The sequence below is a fragment of the Danio rerio genome, chromosome 1, assembly GCF_052040795.2.
Source record: "Danio rerio strain M-AB ecotype USA chromosome 1, GRCz13ab, whole genome shotgun sequence".
Lineage (NCBI taxonomy): Eukaryota > Metazoa > Chordata > Actinopteri > Cypriniformes > Danionidae > Danio > Danio rerio.
Window position 1 is genome coordinate 25,349,043 of NC_141021.1, and position 21,769 is coordinate 25,370,811.

At 34.7% G+C, this 21,769-nt stretch overlaps 1 protein-coding gene across 7 annotated transcripts in view; it reads right to left on the bottom strand.

Moving 5' to 3' along the window:
• Positions 1-21,769, bottom strand: part of lrba (LPS-responsive vesicle trafficking, beach and anchor containing) — a 410,338-nt gene that overhangs the window by 65,427 nt on the left and 323,142 nt on the right. The gene's annotated exons all lie outside the window — the stretch shown is intronic.

Genomic DNA, 21,769 nt, shown 5'->3' on the forward strand with positions numbered 1-21,769 from the left:
AAGTGAAGTGCAAGGTGCATTGTTTAGCTGGCTTTACATAATTATTATTCATGAGTTAACAACAAACCACTCCCAGCACTGCACACATGAATCACAGCAGAATCACTGTTAGATTCAAAAGCTAACAATTTCCAATGTTTATGGTCACTTTTAAAAGTCTTTTAATCATGCAACATCATCTTTAATCAAAACAACAGTTTTTATCCCTCTTTTCTTTTCCCTCTTTTGATTACTGGTGAGAAGGCTGAAGAATTATCAGATGAGATCATAGCAACACAGTACAATAATCCAATCAATTTCTTACGGACAAAATCCTGGCCTCATTTGTTTTCTTGTTCATAAAATATTTCACATGGATATTTTACTACACAATGAAACGATTGGCTACTACTGATTCATTTGTGCCAACTTAAAGTCCACCTCTTTATTCATTTAACACATTTAGTTAACACATACAGTACATAATGCATATTGGTAGCAATTCATTGTAGGGTTAAACATTATTAAATGTTAACATTACACTGTATTATTTATGGCTATAGGCCTGTCTCGATATATATTTGTTATGCAAAATATTGCACCAATATATAGTGATAAATTGTATTATTATCTGATAATGTGGCTGATAATGTTTTTTTTATTTATGTATTTTTTATGGACGATTTATATTGCATTACAAAAATTTTGTGAGGTCATGGCCATGTGTTGTGCAATATGATCGGAGGGGGTGGGGGGTGTTGGGGTTACCACGCCTCCTTTTTCAAATGGTACATTTTCATACGACTGAACTCGTACAAAATAGCCACTAATCTGACAAAACGTAAAATAGTTATATTTGCTCGTGAGATCACCTCAGTGTTCAGGGCTTCCCACAGGTTTGAAATATACTAGCGGTGGTAAATTGACACACTCGTATGTAAAGAATAAGGTCAATAACGTACAGTATGTATGGGAATTTCTATTTTAAGTACAAAATAAAAGAGATTAAAGAAAAAACATGACAATTTTTTTTAACAAACCTGTTTGTGTTTCCTTTTCTTTTGAACATAAAAAAAAGATATTTTGAAAAATGTTAGTAACAGAAAAAGAAGCCATCAACTTTCATTGATTCATTCATTCATTTTTTTGTCAGCTTAGTCCCTTTATTAATCCGGGGTCGCCACAGCGGAATGAACCACCAACTTATCCAGCAAGTTTTTACGCAGCGGATGCCCTTCCAGCCGCAACGCATCTTTGGGAAACATCCACACACACATTCACACACACACTCATACACTAAGGACAATTTAATCTACCCAATTCACCTGTACCACATGTCTTTGGACTGTGGGGGAAATCGGAGCACCCGGAGGGCAGGGAGAACATGCAAACTCCACACAGAAACACCAACTGAGCTGAGGTTCAAACCAGAGACCCAGCGACCTTCTTGCTGTGAGGCGACAGCACTACCTACTGCGCCACTGCCTCACCATCAACTTTCATATTACCCTTATTTACTAGAGTTTTTCATAATTTTGCATGATTCATAATAGAGAAGTACTATGAAATAAAGAGAAATGAAAAGCAGAGAACAAACAGCATGTGGTAGAAGGCAGAAAATTGTCTCCACGTGCATTTGTTTATTTGGAACACCAGAACGTAATGTTATCCGAAAATATCATCAATGGCTCTGCTTATTAGCACCTCTGTGCTAATTTGTGCTGTTGTTGACTGTGTTGGCTATTATGGAAATGAGCCTCAGCATTCTGTAATTTGCACATTCTCAGTAAAATCATCTGCCAAACGTTCAACTCATTCCCACTTTTTATTGCTTTGTTTAGTAAATCTGGCCAATTGTCTTTATATAGACGTTGGTCATCAAAGAGCACACACAGTGCATGAAAAATAAAAACGTCAGGTAGCTGTACGGTGCAATGACCTTTCCTGTTTCCACCGAATTGCATCATAACCCTAGAACAGTCCAGGCCAATGACATTCATGAGTATATCATTCTCCGGGGTACATATAAGGTGACCTCGAGAATCCCCAGAAGTTTAGCAGGACAGAGTCATCTGAAGCAGCAGTAAATTAAGATGTTCTGCTGCTGGTATGAATGTTGATATCTGGGGTCAGTGATTTCCATGATGGATGTCTTAAACTTGCTGTCCTTGTCAAAGATGCTTTGAAATGCAGACAGGGCGAACGTGTGTTTGAGTGAGTGAGAGAGGCCAATGAGTTGCACCCATGCTGAAAATTAACTTCCCCATTTATTCACAGGGCATGCTCGAGTGGATGACGGTAAAGGAGAAATCCAAGGCTGAGATGCCCCAAACATGCACTTCAACAGGCTGGTGCTTCAAGAGAAACTTCTAGAGCCCTGTAAAGTCTGTGAATGTGTCAGCTGCACTGGATCACAGTATTTCACAGGCTCCGCTCACCTCCCTACATTACATCACAAAGGAGGAGGAATCATAATAAAACAGCTCATGACAACATGGCAGATACAATGCAGACACATGCACTCTAGTCCACTATCAGAAGCTGAACTGCTAAAGGAAACAAACAGTGAGAAGCAGAGGAAAGATTCTGAGAAATATCTGTTTTTCATGGCAAAACCGATTAGTCAAAAATATAGCAATCGAGCTGACAATTGAAAGTGACTTGCATTACGCTTTACTGAAACACTGCAATAACACAGCTTGTGATTCTGGACAACATAGGTATCCTTGAACTAAACAGTGGACTTCTTTTTTTACAGTCCTAATCACTGTTCATTTAGTGTGATTTACAGAAGGGCCATTAAAAATGTGTTTTTTTACACACAGCTCACTTCATTTCGTTCAGCATCTAGCCATGGCATGCTGTGAAACTCTCCTTGGAGTTGAACTAAATGTGTTGTGCTCTAATAAAAATAAAAATTTTGTTTTATTCTTTTCGTAAGTTTGATTTCAAAGCTTTCAATACACACACATATATATATATATATATATATATATATATATATATATATATATATATATATATATATATATATATATATATATATATATATATATATAGCTTCAGGATATACTGGCCAAATCTAGTGATTGTTCACCATTGTGTTTGGTAGTTAGTCGGTTAAAAAAGAAAAGTGTGTAAAAAACAACAACATTTTGTCTGACTGCACTCAGTCAGTATTAAAGGTACAGTAGCCACCATTAGCGATGACAGCTAGAGCATGATTTGAAATGCATTAGGATGTGACTGTAGATGCATTTGAACAGTAAAGAATGCGTGAGGAGACGAGAGGAGAATGCAAACACTGATGACCTCTGACACGGCAGACGTCTGTGGTCTTCACATGGAGACACGCAGCCTGCAGACGGGTTGTGGGAAACTCAAGAGTTTCATGACGTGAAGACATGACACAGACTCATCCCCTCAGCTTAGATAATGTCTGCTGCTACACGTGTTTGGCCCTTGTGATGAAAACTGCTTCTCCGCCAGTTAAATAAACCACAAGCTCTACTCAAAGATGATCATGTGATCTCACAATCACAATATCAAGTTGAACTTCAGTTCCCACATAAGGCAACAACACGTAATGGACTCACCCAGAATCCCAGCACGCTTTGGTAAGTGCAAAAAGCTGTCATCATATGAATCTGACAAACCTCAGGACAATGCATTCAACAGAGCGTGTTTTTACTCAACTTAAAATGACATTTGTCTTTCAGCAAAGTGAGAGCTTGATTTAATGGTGATTCAGTTATCAGCCCCAGCTGTACAGCCTACATAGTCTTTAAAATAGTCCGACAACATCAGAAAGCTTGTGATGTAAAAGACTGTGCATTCCAGAAATGCATTAACATAGTACTACACATATTGCTGTCTAAACAGCTAGCTTACACAAATACTTGACTATGTGCCACATTATTTCTATTCTAGAGAATAACAATGTGCTTCACAGCCAGCAGCCTACATGTAAGTGACACAGCACCCTATATGCAACATGGAAGACTCGACTACACTGTAAAAAGCAATTAGTTTGTTCACTTTAAAAAAATGAGTAAATCTGTGGTAACTTGAAACAGTTAAAGGGGATCTATTAGGGATGCTCATAATAACCGATTATTCATTTTAACCATTTATTTGTATTAGTTAAACTATATATTTTTAAAGATTTTGAAGTTTAGCTGCATAAATGTGCAACGCATATTTGTTAACTCGCGGCACGGTAACTTGTGCAAGTACGAGTTGATGCCAAACCAGCGCTTATGCCGATTACTTCTGTCCTGGATCCAAGTCATACACCTCCGTTTATCTGCACAATTGGAGAAAGAAGCCACAAAACAAAACTTTCTGAAATGTGCTCTGCTTTGGAAACAAGCCGGCCACAAGTTGGAACGTTTTCTTTCCATCAGCGTGCACTCTGGCACAACAACAAATAGGCTATAGTTTTGATGATTTAGTGTACAAACAATAAACCAACCTTTTTTCCAATTGAAAAATTACAGCTATTAATAATTCTTATAAAATATCCATTTTTAAAATAGCCTACATAATCTACGAATCAAACAAATCTAGCAATTTTCTGGATTTTTGCATAATGATAACTCCGCACTAAACTAGGGCTTTTATTTAATAGCTTATAAAACATGTATGCAAATGAATGCAATATATGTAAACAACAAAATTGGTTTATGCTATAGAAACCTGTACTTCACAAAAAGTCAACATAAGTGCCCTGTCATTGTCTTTCATCATGAGCAGGGAACGCACATAAACCGCGAGTGAGACAGAGAAATTAAAAGCACACAAGCTCCAGGGTAAAACCAGACTCTCAAGACCTAATCTTTAAAATAATGACTTCTATTTAAAATGTTAGAGCTTTGTGATATAAGAATTACAGCCAAGAATTAAATACATGTAAATTTACCGTGAAGTGATCGATTTGAGGTAGCCTGCTATTTTTGTTTTGACAGAGAAAAAAAAACATGATTAGAAAAAACAGCCTATGCCAGTTTAAAAGCATTCAATCAGTGTTTTCATTTTGTAATTTACATTTGTCATTTTAGAGAAAATTATCTAGGAAAGGCCTATTTATTTGATCTTTTTATTTAGTTTATTCTGTTTTTCTTTGCGGTTGGAAACTTTGCTGGTGCGTGAAGATGTTCTGTTGTTAATATGTTCTGTATGATGCTATATACATTTTAAAATAAATCAATATTATAAAATGCAATATTTAATGTATCAGACACAAAATAGACATGTCAATTAATATTTTTTATTATTAAATAATAATTCAATATTAATCTGACCAGTTAAAGGTTAATGAGCAGTGGTTGTCGGTTGGCAAAATTAATCAAAATGAGCATCCCTAGGATCTATTATGCAAAAATCACTTTTTGAACACTGTTGTCTTGCAACAGCTTCTGAATTTGGAAGACTCTAATGGTAACAATGTATTAATTATAAATTTTTAATAATCACATTTCATAAAAACATTCTATCTTTGTACATTTCATTACAGAGGGAGCCCCCATCCATTACAGATAATCTCTCCCACATTAGCATAGACAGCTCTGAGTGAGAAGCAGCCATCCCCGTTGAAGTCTAAATCTGTCACTATGGTGAAATTTAGAGCTCCTATTTAAAGCTCCTCCTCCTTTTTAAAATTTTTATTTAAAACGACAGTCACCAAGACAGTACAATTAAGATCAAAGCCTAAAAGGGGCAGCTTCAAAAAAGTTATAAACATATTTAAGGGGTATTTTGAGCTGAAACTTCACATACACTCTCTAGGGACATCAGAGATTTATTTGGCATCTTGTAAAAAGAGGCATAATAGGTCCCTTGACATACACCTAATTTTTATATTTATGCACATATTCATTTACTTAATTTTAAGGCAATGGGCTTACTTACTTTAAGTAAAGTCAGCTAATTGCTTTTTACAATGTAATAATCGAGTCTGATCTTAGCATGTTACTGCTACACTAATTATTTTTATCATTACTTTCTAATAATAATAAAAACATACTACATTAATTATTAATTTGACACTTCTGTAACCTTGGATAAACCATTTTAGAGTTTTTATTTTTATTTACTAAACAATGACTTCACCCTCTCTGCAAAATCTTGTCTTCAACTGCTTTTAGACACAACGCTAGAATATTACTGCACTGACAATATTTAGATAGTTTTAGAATTGAAACTACTTTTCTGTATAATTCCTAGATTTGCTGTTTCAGATTGCCCCTATAAACGTGATTGTTGCGCAGACAGATTGTGAGTATAGAAAGGACTATCTAGTGTACAATATCTGTGAGTTGTCCAACATTATGATGCTTTTATGATGGATCATGCTGAAATGTGGATAAATGTCTTGGCATGAAACTCTGTACAGTCTGCTTTGTCTCATAGAAATCACATTGTACAATCTGTCATTAGAATATCTTTTAAGAATAATAAAAAAACATACAGTGCATACATAGAAGGCATTAAATGTTTTCTCTCTGCACGCAGCTCACAAGGTTCTGGAACAGAGCAAGTTTTTTTCTGCATTGGTGTTATGTTTCTTCTACCTTGGACATCCAATCTATCTGTATTTCAACAATAAATCAATCATCTTTTACTCTAAACATTAAACAAGATCCATTCTCATTTGAAGTAGATGTTAAAATCAAGGAAAAAAGACCTGTACGTACCAGGCTTAACTAAGTTAATTAGTTTAATTAAGCAGGTTAGGGTAATTAGGCAAGTTATTGTATAACGATGGTTTGTTCTGTAGACTATCGAAAATATATAAATAAAGGGGCTAATAATTTTCACCTTTAAATGGTTTTTAAAAAATTAAAAACAGTTTTTATTCAAGCTAAATTAAAACAAATTAGACATTCCCCAGAAGAAAAAAACATTATTAGACATACTGTGAAAAATTTCTTGCTCTGTTAAACATCATTTGGGAAATATATAAAAAATAATAAAATCCTAGGGGCTAGTAATTCTGACTTCAACTGTATATGTTGTCATCTTACTCAGTTAATTGTTTCTTAAACATGTACAATTATCTTATTATTACAATTATCTAAAATCTAACTTCTTTATTTGAAAATAAAAGTACATAAAAATGCAAGTACATTATAAGTAATTGTAATTAAAATACCTCCATTTCTTTACTCTTTCCATAAATAAGTATACCGTAAAACCAAATAGTCAACTTTATCAAATGAAATGAGAGTAGTTCAACTCAAAATTGACTAGTTCAACTAATTTGAAAATAGTTTTGAACTCAGTGTGGAAGGTAATAAGTTAATTAAATACCTCCTTCAACTTAAATGAAGTAAGTTCACAGTACTCATATAGATTAGTTTTTTTTTTTTTTTGCTAAAATGGTTTGTGGCAATTAAAGAGTTCAGTTGCAAAAACCTCTAAAACCTGTTTGAAACTTTCTTCAAAAATGACCATTTGTTACAGGATCCTGTATGTAAATTTATGGCAAAGAATATTGTCTTTTAAAGGTCTTTAAAATAAAAAACTCAACATAAACATAGGAGTCTAAGAAAAAAGCTAATTTTTTATGGAAATTTCAGATGGCATTTAAAGGGTTTTTGCATCTGAACTCCTCAATAGGTTTCCTCAAATGGTTTGAGTAGCCTTAACTTGTTGGGTTTTACAGTACTCAGTTGGTTTGAGTCATCTTCATTTATTGGGTTTTACTGTGCTCAAATTGCTTTATTTACTCAAATGGATTAAGTTCACATTACTCATTTGGATAAGTTTTTTAAATTGAATGGTTTGTTGCTATCGGTTTCCCCAAATTGTTTGAGTTACTTTAACTTTTTGGTTTTACAGTGTTATTTAATTACAGTAACTACTGTAGTTACTTAGAAGCTAATATTTCATCTAACATTGATGTGACAAAATTGTCATCTCTATTAATTTACATCAGCAAAATATTCTCATATTTGCCGATATTTGACATTTTTAGCACACCTGGGTGTCTAGGGAAAGGGCATGTTTTTTAAGCATGACCTTTTTTTACAAAGGGGCATAAATATAAGGTAACAAATAGGCCAAACTCATTGATTCATTTATCAAAATGGGTAAAAACAAAGAACATTTATAGTACCAACATAGGACCACTGCTTTGTGATAAAACATGATTATAAATAACAAGAATCCGAACACCATCTATAGTGTCAGACCATTATCCAGCTAAAAACAATGTCATTTTCTGGATTTTAATTGACTGTAATTAAAGAACTTTTTAATTCCTAGCGCTGCAATGTTTACAAGCTATTATGAGTGCAGTCAGAGGTCATAAAACATGCTATACAATTTAAATCCTAATAAGTTCCAGTTTATACTCCATTAAGATCAGTGTACACATTTAATGTACAAACAACCTAAATGTCTGTAAATTAGCTGATGCAACAAAGAACACCGATAAATTCAACATAGCATACATATTAACACCTTTTCCTCACTCTGTTGCCACTTACATTGAATAATTATTAATGTCAACACGTGATAAGCAAATACTAGTATGTTACTGAGCATCAGTTGTCCTCCAGTCTAAACTCATGTCCATTACAAAGCATGCAGATCTTTTAGAGTTTTGTGCAGAGAAACCCGGTTTGTGGTCAATACACAGTGAAATCCACAATCAACCTGCCATTGCTGTGGTCATATCCGAGTAAATATGCGATGAAGGATTAGCCATGTATTGTGGAATGTACTTTAGTATGACAGTGGCCAGAGCTGACTTGTTATCTGGCGAGTGGGATCAAGTTCTTAACCTTTCCCTCGACCTTGTGGTAAAAACAACAATCGCTGCTGATGTGAGTGTCGCGTGACATCAGAAAGGGAGGAAAAACGATGAGGAGAGAGGGAGAGAGAAATGTTTTTATTTCAGCAGGGGTCTGTTTAAAATACCCACTTAATCCAGCAGACATCCTTAAATGTATGTATTTACAACGCTCATGAATCCTTCCCTGCATGAGCGCCATTTAGCACAACAGTACTCAGGGAGAAGACAGAGAAGTACTGTAGCTTTTTAGACAGCTTGGAAACAGTGGTGTTTGGAAAATCTGATTGAAAACTAATATGACTCCTTTATTTCTGCTTAGAGCTGCAAAAATTACACATGGTTTTTAGTTTATGTTGTGCTGGTTGATATAGCAGTAGTCTAGGGTCTATATGGCCAGAGGAGAAATGGTCGTCCCCAACTGAGCCTGCTTTCTCTTGAGGTTTTTTTTTCCTTCACTTTCGTCGATTGGTGAAGTTTTGTTCCCCGCCACTGGCTTGATTGTTTTGGAACCTGTGGAGCTGCACATCAATGGATTTGCTCTTCAGAGTTTAAACTTTTAGCCGTGAAAATTTAACCAAACTGAACTGAACAAAACTGAATTTCAACTCTGAAACCTGGACTGACACAAATTCAATTTACTAGAACTTCTACGTTAAGCTGCTTTGACACAGTCTACACTGTAAAAGCTCTATAGAAATAAAGATGAATTGAATTGAATGATCTCACCGTAGTCTGATGCCTAAAAATATAATTTTTTTAAAATACTTTTTTGACACCAAGTAACAAATAATATGAAGGGAGCCCGCTATATCAATGTGTTTTTAAAAATTTGGATTGATAGGGAGTTTGAAATTGTTTTGTATTAGCACAGCTTTGTACTGATTGTTTACTTTCTCTAAATCTTGTACTCGTAATACCTTCTGATCACAGCAGTAAGAAATGTTTTTTTTCTCAATATTCTTATATTGTTCATTCATTCATTCATTCATTCATTCATTCATTCATTTTCCTTTCAGCTTATTTCCTTTATCAATCCGGGGTCGCCAATTCTTATCTAATTTTACAGGGAAAAGTTTTAACGATTGTTTAAATTAAGCTTAGAAGTGTATCAAATTGAAGCAAGCTCATCCGGTAATAAAATAGACAAACATGTTTTCCAACATTTAAAATTCTAATTCCAATGTAGAGGAATTTTCAAATCTTAGTCAGAGATATTTGTTAATTTTAAGCATGGTCTCAATTTGTTTAATTTCTCAGGAAATCCATCTTATTGGATCGCAAGTAAATGGATATAGATTCAAAGATGTTTAAATATTTGTAATAAAAAACAAACATGCTGAGAAAGATGTTGATTATTTGGCAGTGGATTACATTTTTTGGCACTGTGAATATAAATTTACGTTGTTTTGCTTGATTTAAGATGTTTTTAAAGCCTTAAATTGTGGACTTTAACCTCACCTGTGTGGACCTCGCCTGTGGTCGACTGCCCATGTAGTATATATACAGTTGAAGTCAGAAACCCTAGCCCCCTTTGAATTTTTTTTTTTTAAATATTTCCCAAATGATGTTTGACAGAGCAAGGTGTCACGATTAACAGCGATCATATCCCATAATATCGCTGGTTTGCACTAACAACAACTCATGGACTACAAATCCGCCATTTCTGGACTACATTTTCATACATGCACTTCGGTCACACTCACACATGCTTCCTCATCTAGACTGATTACTCGCACCACCTGAGGATTGTCAGAAACTGATTGCACACACTATTTAAGCTACACACTCACTCATACACTTCGCCGAGTCTTGCTTATCTGTAGATAACATTACAACACATTATTCCTGTCTAGTTTTCCTGTGTTTCGACCTCAGCCTTGTTTACCTTTTGTCTCCGTATGCCGCCTGCCTTCTGACCTCTTGCCTGCTACTTCGATTACGATTCTGGATTGTCTGTATAGATCTGTTTGCACCTGAATTGACCTTTGCTTACCTGACCATTGAATAAACCTGCACGTGGATCCAAACCTCAGTTGTTTGTATCACTCCCCGTCGTAACACAAGGAAATAATGCACTAGTTTTTAATTTTTTAAACACCTTTTTAAGGTCAAAATTATTAGCCATTTTGAGCTATATATATTTTTTTCGATAGTCTACAGAACAAACTATTATATTTAGAAATGTGTTGAAAAAAATGTTCTCTCTGTTAAACAGAAATTGAAGAAAAAAAATCAAATGTGGGGGTAATAATTAAGGGGGGCTAATAATTCTGACTTCAACTGTATGTACATATTTGAAATACGTTGGATTTTTAAAATCTATTTATACGTGGTCTGTTCTGGTCTTACATTTAGGCAAAATACTGCTGTATTTGTAACAGACATGCAGTACAAAATATATATTTGTTTCTTCAAATATTACTAGAACTGTAAATGGAACAAATACTAAAGCAGACTCATTAAGTAGGTGGAGTAATACTCATTAAACAAGTCTTTAGGGAAAACTTTCTAAGGTAATTTTTGAGCAAGCATATTAGTACAAGAATCAGTTATTAAGATTGTTTTACATAATGAGATCGTTTTACTTTTTTGGGCATACTCTGAGGGTGCTCTGAAAAACAGCGTGTGCTGTGCATTTAAGTGTGCATTTATTTCTTTTTTTTTATTTCTTTCTTTTTTTATTGCTATTCATTCTTTACTGGAAGCATGCATTTAGTGTGTGACTGGTGCAGATTGCAGTTTAATTAGCTGTTAATCATCTATAGAACATAAATGACCGTGTGCGTGCATCATGCTGTTTTCTGGCCATTAGTGACAGATGAGCTAAAGAGTGTAGCAGGCCATTAGCTCTGCTGCATGTGTCTGTCCCTCACTGAGCCTGTGCCCTCATTACAAATGTAGCCCATTGAAGCAGAGTAGAACAGCTGACAACCACTAATGCAGCTATAAGTCATCAGTGGTGCTTGTGCCCACTTTTACACATACTCACTTTGTGTGGACTTGCCATTGACTTCAATTGCTGTTATACCGGCCAAATGACATTTCCTATCCAGTAAAAAAATCCTTACAGAAATCTTTTTGCATTTTCAGAGAAGCGTCATTTAGTATTAGAGGTCTCTGGGGTGAGTATAAATCAGCTGCTGATAGGGAGAGAGTGGGTATGTTTAAAAGATTTTCTGGATTAAGAAAAGACCTGTAGCTGCTCTTGCAGAAAAGTGTCTTCTGAGCTTTAGTGAGAGCATTCAGCATGACACTTATAGACAATAGGGGCTCTATTTTAACAATCTAGGCTAAAGCGCATGGCGCAAAAGCATTGAGGGCGTGTCTGAATTCATTTTTGCCTTTTTAAGGATGGAAAAATACGGTTTGTGCCACATGGTTTAAAGGATTTTAGCAGATTTGTGTGTGTTGAGAATCAGTTAAGATAATGTTAGCACCTGTCAGCTTTAATTGTGAGAAAAACTGGAGAATTTTGAGCTTTTGTCAGCTAATTTCAGCTTTTAGGTTCAACTAATTTTTGAGGCGGGATCAACATCTGAGACGTAGCGCAAAACTGTAAGTGCAAAGAATTTGCGTCGGTTTCTCATTATTCATAGCGAAGTTTTTTTTATACTATGAGAAGAGCCAGCTTCTTTATTATTCATGACTGCACATGCTTTCCCAAAGGCAAGGCAGACCTGCCAGTGTGAGACACGAACCCACGACATACAGTATTTAGCTGTTCATGAAGGGTCGTATGTGGTTTTTTTCCATGATCCACGGGGTTTGTCGCATGTTTTTCCCCGTGATGCTGTCAGGGCCGACACAGCAAAGCTGTTTGTGTGCAGCAAGCATTTTTGTCGGGAGAGCAGTACGAGTATGGCGGAGAATGGCGGACGTTGTCCTTTATCAGGAGTTCGTTCACATTTAGACAAATCGCTGCGCTGCTTTGTTCGCCTAAATCCTCCAGATTACCAACAGGGCTAATGGTTGAAATAGACGGCAAGAGACCTGCTCTAGTGAGTCTGCATTCAGACGCGGGGATCGAGGGAAAATTCTTCATTTATAGTGTTTATGAACATGGTTATCTTTATAATGATATAAATTGTGGTTATTTGTATATGAAATTACGAACAACAAATGTAGCAGGGCATTAAATTACTGTTTGTTTCTTTGCAGTTTAACTTTGTAAACTATAAAATCATGCATCTCCTCTCGGTTTGTGTCTCATTTTAGTGGGCTAACTGACAAGAGTTGTTCACTCCCCTCCTTATCCCCTGCTGGCCACGCCAACTCCTTCCCTTTGCTCGCGAGCTCCACTCCCATTATGATGCATCTTTTGAAAAAATACTAAGGAAGACCTGAACCAAAAGTGGGCAGTGTCATGACCCTTTAATGAGTTATGGGTGTGTTTTGAGAATAAACCAGAGTCTCATCTCCCATTCACTTTAAGACTCAGTTGCATCGCGCCATGGTGCATTTGCTATTTACAAAGCGGACTTTGTAATTGGAAAAACTTAACGCTTCACTAGTGAGAAAACAGATCATCTACAGTGCGGGGAAAAAGAACGAGCATCCTTCGGTCAGCGTCTTTACTTTTTCTTTCTCTCTGTATGAGAAAACGGTGTTGTACGCACTCAACTGAAGACATCCATTAGCCTATATATTTAATTTCATTTGTTAAGAGCAAAGATTTGTTTCAAAACTATTTATAAATTCAGTTCTAATTTCCAGCAAATAAATAAATGAACAATAATAACGAAGTGTGGTCAAAAAACTGAGTTATATCCAAACACACATGCTATGCCCCATATGGCTCAAAAACTGATAGGTGGACAAATCTAAGCTTGCTTTTAATAAAGCAAATATAAATATGAATGTAATAAATAATTGTTATTAATATTATTAATAATAATACTAATAATAACATTATACAAAAGCAAATTGTCATAAATAAACTGAAAAGGCCGAGATGAAGGAGGCAAAGAGGTAGTGTTTTTTTTTTTTATATATATTTATGTAAAATGTAATACTTTTTGTAATATTTTAATCCTTTAATTATTTTCATTTGTAAAGATATTTGCACATCCTATGTCTATTAAGCAATGTGTAAGCGTTTAAAGCTCACAACTGACGCACTCTAGGCTGGACTTTAGACCAGCTTTCAGCTGGTTATTGCACAGTCTATTTTAGTTCTTCAAAATAGCAGCGCGCCAACAATGCGCCTTAACACACCTCCTTTCTAGACCTGCACATCCATGAGTCCACAAAGCGTTGCAAATGGATTTGCTCTTTAAACAACGTGGTGCAAAATTAGGTTGCGCCGGTCTGAAAATAGCAAAACATCAAAGCAAACATGTCCGGGTGTATAATAGGGTCCTTAATCTAAACATGAACTGTAGATCTTATGACACACTGTTCTTTTTAATTCATTTTTGCACACAACAACAGCTGACCAGAAGTGAAAATTAAAATTAAGTATAAAAACCTTACATACATATTATTCACAAAATCACTTCAATCATAAGAAAAAATATTTGTGGCTCTTTAAAACATTCATTATAAAGGCACAATATGTAAGATTATTTTTTTTAAATATCCCAAAACCACTAGAACAGTATTATAGATTTTGCTTGCTTGTAAACTTTCATGATCCCAAACCTTTCAATAAATGTTCAAATTGAGATAAATAAGTTATTTTTAATAGTGGCACAGACCATGTCCTGCATCGCTGTGCTAATGAAGTCATACTGCCTCAATTTCCATTTTTATTTGTACAAAACATCGAAACACTTAGGAGGCTTTCTTTAATATGATGCATGTTGAATTGAACTGCACAGATCAGCATTATAACAGCCCTATAATGTAAATATGATAAAACAGCACTGCTTTTTTACCATGATACTTCCAGCATACTTCCCAACTATATAGTACGTTAAAAACAGTATGTGACCAGAGTAGTATAGTATTAAAAAAAAACAGGACATGAGAAGTACCCGGAAGTCCTACTACTTTCGAAAAGATTCTGACATGCACATCTGATGGACGCTACGCTATCCCATAATGCCACATGAGGGAATTCATGAATAGGAAGCAACTGATGCAGGTAGGTCACATGATAATGACAAAAGGCTGATGTACTACATCTGAATTCCGTTCATACTACTCCCATTCACATTTACAGTAGAACATACTTTTATTATAGAACATTTAAATTCAAATGTAGTACCTACTCCAGTAGTAGACAATTGCTGACACAGGCCATGTGATTACAGATATGGACACTGAGAACGTGCGAGTGACTGCAGTTGACAAATTGCAGTATTGCGCGTGCAGAAACGCACGTTCTCAGTAGCCATATCTGTATGGAAGTAGTGGAAGTGGTTGACTGTAGCTTAATTAAAGCTTAGCAGCTTTCATGAAGTGTCACGTTCATCTCTCATCAGGTCACATTTCTCTTTGACAGATTTAAGCTTTACTCTGCGACATACTCCGTGTTAATACGTTTTTTAATATTCTAGCACATCCATGAAAATAATTTCCATTGATTGATAAAGATAACAACTCCAGTGATTGTAGTAAATATGTATCCTCAAGCAGTGTAAACTCAAAATAACAAAAAAGTAAAATAATGTCAAATGTTAAATGTGATAGAGAACACTTTACTCTGTCACTAATTGTTGTTTTACTTACTGTTATAAACCCCTAAGAGAGTTGACAATAACACAGCTGACATTTCCTATAATTTTGCGATTTAGCTCAGGATGCTGAACCAGATCCCACATGGTATATCTAAAACTAACTGATGCACTTTCATCATGTTATTATTTTAAAAAGGTGAATAAGGAATTTACTGAAAGGTCACAATAACAGGGTTGACAAATAATTAATATACTATTCAGTGCTTGCCACAGGTTGGAAATATACTTGCGTTGGTAGCCGGATAAAAACATACCTTTTACCCATGGTGCATGGTTACCAACATGCGAAAAAAAAAAGTTCTTTTTAACAATATTTCTATGTATAATTTCACTGGTATACACTGTTTCTTTTATTTTCTTCAGGAGAGGCCATGTGCACCTGCTGATATGTAAAATCTACTGTTGACATTTTGTACAGTATTGCCAAAGCATGTTAGATATGTATAAAATGTGTAATATATCAACATCGTCAAATAACAAAAATATACAGCAAATGAGAAATAAATTACATAAAGGAATAAAAACAGACAATATCTCTAAAAAGTATAATAATTATACGAATAAAAAGTGTAGATTATTTAAATAAGACAAATAAGCTGAGTAACCATTTTTAACGGTGTACAGATATTTTGCAGCCAGTTTAGATGTTATTTCGTCCTTGCTGCCTATATAGAAAAATTAATCTGAGTCGTTGAGATCAAAGAACTAATTCTATTTCTTTAGTTTCTCTTACTCTTGTACACGCACTGTCAGCTACGAAGCCAATCGAAAGTAAATCAGGCTTAAAATTAAAATTAAAACTGCATACAATTAACCAACAAACAATGACTTTAAAAAGCAAAACCAAAAGCTGAATCCCGGACATTTTAGGAGATTTAGAAACCCGGGCTGGATGCATTTTTAAGTCCCAAAAAGGTGCGTCTCTGTGGGTCTTGTGTGTCTCTGCAGAGCACGTGAGATTGTCTGTTCTCGCGCACACACAAGGAGCAGTAGGAAATGTGTAGGGCGAGAGAAGATTTTTCCACTGGTTAATCGATCGAGGATGTTTGGCTATTGGGCGAATACAAAAAAGGGTAAAAGGATGATTATTAAAAAATATATGTCACCAAATATACTTGGTATATCGTTAATATACAATGGCAGTTAATATACCGGTAAAATACAACGACAGCCAGCCTAAATCAAGTCTATGCATGGGAAGCACAGCTATTGATGTTATCCTAAACATTTAAATGTATTCAAAAATATAAATCATCTGTCATATTTTACTCTCATTTATATTTAAAACAAGTTAAACTTGAGTGGATGGAGAAAAATTATACAAGAATATTACAATTATCATTGTATGTGTCACCAAGATCAACACAAGTCTCATAGCTTTAAAACAACATGGAAGTGAGCAAATTATGGCAATTTTTCATTTTTTTGTGAACTATCCATTTAAGTGGCTGTAAGGGAGTGAAAAAACTCCATATCCAATTAGTCAAACTACAGTATTAAGTTAACTGAATATGAAACAATTTTAACACTAATAACAAACTTTGCTGGTCCAGTTACGGTAATGTAAAACAGTATGTCGTAATGTACAGTGAGCAGTTTTATAGGGTAACAGGCATAGTGAAGTGTATCCATTATAGGTCTGTCCATCTACTTCACTCTATTCCTGCTGCTCAAATCAATAGTGTATCTTCACACTGTACAGAGACAATCGATCTGTTTGTGTTGTTGTACATTGAGCCTAATTGGCTACTGGTAAACTAGAGCCTCTACAATGTTGTTGTTGTTTGTGTGTGTGTGTGTGTGTGTGTGTGTGTGTGTGTGTGTGTGTGTGTGTGTGCGTGTGTGTGTGTGTGTGTGTGTGTTATAGGAAAGCTGTATCCTCTTATTATTTGCATAAAGGAAGACAATACTTTGTATAAATTACTTAATATTAATTAGAGCTGAGGAGCTGCTATTAAACTGATCTGAGAGCAGTTCTGATGTTTGGACTAACACCATATTAACTATAAAATTACCATGTTGATTGATATATTAGTGCGATTTAAAATGATTATTATTTTATTTTTATTTTAATGTTAAAAATAGCACTTTATTACTGTGATAGCAAAGCTGAATGTTTAGCAGACTCCAGTCTTTCGTCATATATAATAATAAAATCAGCAAATACACAGACGTAGTCATTCTGAATTGTTTATTTAGTTATTTACTCCAGATTTTTAAAAAATATTATTGTTGTTGATAATATTAATGAACAGAAGTTTCACAACAACAGCTTTAATTTAAAAATCAAGTCTTAACACATTTTTTTGCAAATATTCTAATACAGAACATTTAGTAAGTACTTTAGTAAAATGTCAATAACAATATTGAAAACAGTTGTGTATATTTCAAATAATAAATAATTATTTGGATAAACTCAAATCAGATCACACATGGCAAGTTCATTCATTCAATTTTCGTTCAGTTTATTTTCTGATTCATGAGGGGTCGCCACAGCGGAATGAACCGCCAACTTCTCTGGAATATATTTATGTAGCGGATGCCCTTCCAGATGCAACCCAGTTTGGTGCACAACCTGACAGTGCTAACCACCGTGCCAACCACACATGGCATGTACTAACAAGTAATAACAAATCCACTATTGGTGTTTCCTCAACATGTTGTACAAATGAATGAGAGAAGAATAGAAGACATGCCTCAATGCCTTCCAGAGTTTCCCTCCAAAGCAACTGAAGTGACTGAGAAAGTCACCACTAGTTCTATCCGTGTCTAAAGATTGTCATGCATTTTACAATCCATGTAACATAGTTGAACAGAATGATAGGAACACAATATGTATATTTCTGTCAATAAATCTACAAATAAAAAAGAAAATAGATGCTTCATACAAATGTTTATTTAAATTATTAAAATCCACAAAAAAATGTAGAAAATAGGCTTCATTATTTAATGATAATTGAAGCTAAATGTATGACTAAGGTGTCCCTAAATATGCATAGAATCATTATTTTTACACTCAAAATTAGTTTTTTGCTGCGTATTTAAACAACCTATTTAAATAGGCTGAAATAGCACACTTCTTTGTGGGTTTTTTTTAGGACAACTGAATTGTTTTATGCTCAATCCACATAAATTTGTAAAAGGAATTAGGTTAGTTTACTGTAATAGGTTTGAGTTGGGACTTTAAGGATTTGAGGGGAACTAGGTATTTTTTAAGTGTAGAAATAGCTTGATATAAATAGTTTTATAATTTAAAAAAAATTTCATTACAGTACCTGCAATTGTAAAATCGCTCATATACACGTTACTTTCTATTGGGGCAGCTAGCTAAATGGAAAAAAAACATAAATTTACACATCTGATTTTTAGTTTAGCTGTTCTCCCAAACTGATATAAAGATGATCCAAAATGCTTCAACTCGTCTAGTCTACAATGAGCCAAAGAGAGCCCATGTAACACCTCTCTCTCTGGCATTGGTTACCGGTTAAAGCTCAGAACAAGTACAATTTACTGATGCTAGATTACAGGACAGCCACTGGCACTGCATCCTCTTACCTCTATACTCGTAAAGATCTACATGTTCTCCAGGAGCATGCGATCAGGGTGAGAGAGTCTATCTCCACTGCAGAAAAGCAATAAGTCAATTTCCAAAACCTTTTCATTCAATGTTCCTCGCTGGTGCAATGATCTTTCCATTCTCACTAAGACTGCAGATACACTGGTATCCTTCAAACGACAACTAAGAACCCATCTCTTCAGAGAACACCTAAACACTGATGAATAATACCAAAACCACCTATAGAAGCACTTTCTCTCTCTCTCTCTCTCTCTCTCTCTCTCTCTCTCTCTCTCTCTCTCTCTCTCTCTCTCTCTCAAAAAGAATACTTTGAATAACTAGCACTATGTATTGCCTCTTCTTGTTGAATCGCTGAATACCTGATCAACTGAAGACGCTTTGAACAAAAGGCATCTGCTCGATGACTAAATGTAAATGTAGTTACTATAATTGCACCTTTGCTATCCTGGGTAATCTCAGAGACAACATAGTCTTCATTATGAACAGAACTTAAATATGTAAAGTAATTAAAATAAAGTGCTAGTGCTAACCCTACAAACAATTGTTTCATTTCAATGAGAATATTAAGATCCAATGCTATTGTCATTCCTCATGCAATGAAAAGAAGCAACACAAACTAGACCACAAGCATATGCACATACTATAGAGATTGTAAAGGAAGATAGCTATAAAAAATATTCATGATATGAAAGCTTTAACACTTTTGACTTTAATGTCACCCATAATGTACACCTATTACTGAGGTAAGACACCTATGCAGTTAGTTTAGTTTGACACGCCGTACAGAAGCACTCTCATGTAATATAATGACAGTCTGTGATATAAGACAGTGATGCCAATTAATGCAGCACCCGGTGGAGCTCACAACAGTACGATCAGTACTTCTGCGACAACTACTCTCCTTTAACACATACACATATCAAGGAGCAACCAGAGCTTCATCCTATAGACCATTTTGAGGGATGTACACAATACAGGGTTTCTGCAGATATCATAATGTAAATTTAAGACTTTTAAAGACCTTTTTAAGAGCATTAAGTATTTAATTTAAGACCTAAATCACAATATCAAAAACTTGCAAAGAGAAAATGCAATATCACAAAGCTTGTGGTAAAATAAAATTATTTAAATTGAAGAGGACTAAAGACAGTTAGATACATCATTGACCTACAGAAAAAAAAAAAAAACTTCTTAGGCCTTATTTATACTTTTGCCTGGTGCCGCATCGAGCACCTCCGCTAACTGTGCAAGTACCTCACGAAATGGACAAGGCTTTTATACTTGATGCGTTCGCTGTTGTGATATTCTTTAAAACAACAGGGGGCAGTCAAAAGAAACCCACCGTAAAATCACACGGATAAACAGAAGTAATATGTTTCCGGAACTACTTCATATTATTAATATCTTTCAAGATTTTTAAACTAATTAATCTTATTACTTTTAATAAATTATTATAATGATTATAAAGTTTATAACCATTTAAGTTTTTTTTAATCAAATTTTGATGCATCACCTGCTTTTGTTCATATCTCGAAAAGTTTTACTTTTTACATATCAATGACAAGATAAAATGGGTTGCTCTCCAATTATATTTTTTATTATGGCAAGAATAAAAGCAAAAAAATGAAAAATAAATAAAAAATAAATAAATAAATTCCTAAAAATACTGACATTTTTATTTTTTGCCCACTCAACAATTCACACATTACTGTCTGGCTAGTTTCTGTCCTATACTCATGCTAAAAAGGCAATAGTGTTCCAACAATCCTGTCCAATATCACCAATAAAGCCTAGAAAATGGGCATCAGTATACTGTAAACCGATAGGTTCATATATTCCTTTTCAGTTATCAAAGACATTATTTGTTCCTTAATTTTAGTTTTCAGCTAATACGTTGTTTTAACTTCAAAACTGTTCTATATACATTGGTATAAAACCTATGAATGGTGGAAAAACATATTCTGTAATATTAAAATCATCTAGGTCTCTACCTTTGCCATGGCATCTATTTTGTTTTGTTTGTTTTAATAAACTAATCCCTCAGGTTTTTCCAAACTTTTACAACAACTTTCCTCCTTTGCTCCGCTGTTGCAATTTCTAGCCAAGAATTATTGGTCATCTGGATATCTCTATGATGATCATACATGAACGGAATATTAATATGTGTGTACAGGTGTACTGTTTCAGACAAAACTTCTTCAAAGTGATTCATATTTAACTTAAATTAAACGCAGTGCCGCGAGAACTGTTCACCCAAAATCTGTTAACTCCACCATCCGAAATCATGTCGTGGCCACAGAAAGTGAACCTCCACAAACACAGCAATGACATCACATTCACCTCGTGGACTGAGTTCAATAACAGAAAGCTGATTGGCTAATGCAAGTTGGTCTCATTTGTAGTTGTAATATAGCAAACTACATTAGGACTAGTGAAATAAAGAACTACAACACAACGAAAACCAAGCAACAACAACAAAAAAGAATTTAAAAGCGCATTAGATGTAGCGTTACATGGACATTGGAAAAATAATACCTGTGCAAAAATATTTAAGACCTAGAACAGTGAATATAAGACTTTTTAGGACCTCACGGAAACCCTGACAATAACAAAGGTCCTAACATATTTCCTGTATTAGCTTTTTAATTTCTATAGCTTCCGAGAATCCCGAAAAGAGCACATATTGATAGATAATGTTATGATGACTCTTTAACGTTAAGTTATTATTGAATT